This window comes from Octopus bimaculoides, chromosome 3, assembly GCF_001194135.2.
Source record: "Octopus bimaculoides isolate UCB-OBI-ISO-001 chromosome 3, ASM119413v2, whole genome shotgun sequence".
NCBI lineage: Eukaryota > Metazoa > Mollusca > Cephalopoda > Octopoda > Octopodidae > Octopus > Octopus bimaculoides.
Genome location: NC_068983.1, coordinates 108,652,355 through 108,654,393, shown reverse-complemented (window position 1 = coordinate 108,654,393; position 2,039 = coordinate 108,652,355). Strand labels below are relative to the sequence as shown.

The following is a 2,039-nucleotide window of genomic DNA, read 5'->3' as shown; positions in this document are numbered from 1 at the left end:
CTCAAAATGGTGCATCTTATGTGCCACCCGCACAAGAGCCAGTCCAGGGGCACTGGCAACGATCTTACTTGGCTTGCCGGGTCTTCTCACGCACAGCACATTTCCAAAGGTCTCGGTCAGTAGTCATCGCCTCGGTGAGGCCCAATGTACGGAGGTCTTGCTTCACCACCTCAGCCCAGGTCTTCCTGGGCCTACCTCTTCCACGGGTTCCCTCAACTGTTATATAAATAAAATCAGATAAGGAGTATATATATATGTCTATATATAAATAAAGTTAGATAAGGCCTGTTTTGGGGATTACTCTGGGTTTCATGTCCATAAAGCGCTCAGCTTTATGGCATATCACCAGATCCCAAACCTGTTAGCTTATGACCTCTCTAGAAAATGGAAGAGGAAAAAACCTCACTAATCAATGTCAACAACAGAGGACTGTTTCCCTTTGGCTATCGATCATTAATGATCCTGTTACCTTGTAGATTCCAATGGGCCAGCAAGAATTTCCTGAAATGCAAATACGGTTTGAAGACCTTTGTTCTGGAGTTAAGTATGTTCCCTGAGTTGAGGGAATCCCTTAGTGTCCTTGCCCATTCTGCTATGTACAGTTTACAATGTTTGGACCCATTTATGTAGGGGCCTGGATTTCTAGGATTCTCTGTGATACTGTATGTGGAATTTCATCATTTTTCAGCTGCCATATATGGCTGGTTAATGATGCAACATATTTTCCTTTCTGGTCTCCTGAAGGAGGATCTGTGTGTTGCTTGAATATGTTACTGGAGCAACTGATGTATCTCCATGTTTGGGTGTTGGCATTGCTGCTACCGCTGTTGTTGGTACTGGCACTGCTGGTGTTAGTGTCATTGGAGATGGTGATGATGTTTGTGTCATTACTAACGGTGTTGGTAATGGTGTTGTTGTTGTTATGGCCATTGTCACTGATGGAGGCACTGTGCTGTTATAGATATCACTGGTGATGGCTCTACTGCTTTTTCCATTAGGGATACTGCCTTTGCTGTCACTGAAGTTGTTGTTGTTGCTGGTTCTGTTCATGTCTCTGCTGCTAGTATTGGTACTATTGGTACTATCGACCCTGCTACTGTAGTAGCCGTTGGGAGAAGCTGCTGATGTTGCTGCAGCTATTAAGGGGAGCCAGTACCTTAGCTTCAAAGACAACTTTCTCAGTTTTGTAGTGGCCTCTCATTGGGCATCTTTTTTGGTCCCTACACAAGCATCCTGCCTCTGCTTGTGGTCTAAAGGTGTTAACTTGAATGCTCTTAATATTGGGAGCATAGCTAAAAGAAACCCTAAGGTTGTGCCTGTTGAAAATGTGTCCATACCTATGTGAATGTGTGAAATGTTTATCTATTAACTTAAGAAATATCCTACTTATAGACGTTATGAGGGGTGGGGCAAACCAAATGCTATTTCTGCAATGCTTCTTTCTATTGACGTTGGGGCCCTGCTTGTAGGAGGTGTAGTCACTAAATCTGCTAGCATCTAGAGCCTCATTATAGCAGGGGTTTGTTGCATTAAAAATCTGTCTGGAGGAAAGGCTCATAATCCTTTTGCTAACACCCTTCACCAGGTTTTGAACACAATAGGTGCATGACAGGAGGCTGGGTTGATGTATGTTAGCTTCACATTTGGCTTGCAGTAGGGCCTGTATGTACTGGATCCCTAGTCAAGCGTGACATCTAACAATTTCATAGTGGTGAGATTGGTCTTGTTGGTAATTTTCAGTCCTCTGGAGCCAAGTGTGTTAATTAGACCTTTCCTAAGCCTGTCTAGGGTGTGCTCATTTGCTCCTCTAGAGATGGCCCGAGTGTCATCTCTATAGAGACCAAAGAGGACAAGGGAAACTTTTTTTAAGGGTATCAAGGATATACAACCCAATGAAGTCACATATATCATTGCTGTCATAGGCCTCCATTGCTAGATTGTGAGTACAACATCCTAACCCCTAAGTCATGCAACCTCACTACACACACACACACACACACACACACACACACACACACACACACACACACACACACACA

General features: G+C 43.8%; 1 protein-coding gene across 1 annotated transcript in view; it reads left to right on the top strand.

The window, feature by feature from the left end:
• The window catches only part of LOC128247330 (uncharacterized), a 1,276,276-nt gene that overhangs the window by 1,128,928 nt on the left and 145,309 nt on the right, over positions 1-2,039 (top strand). The window lies entirely within an intron of this gene.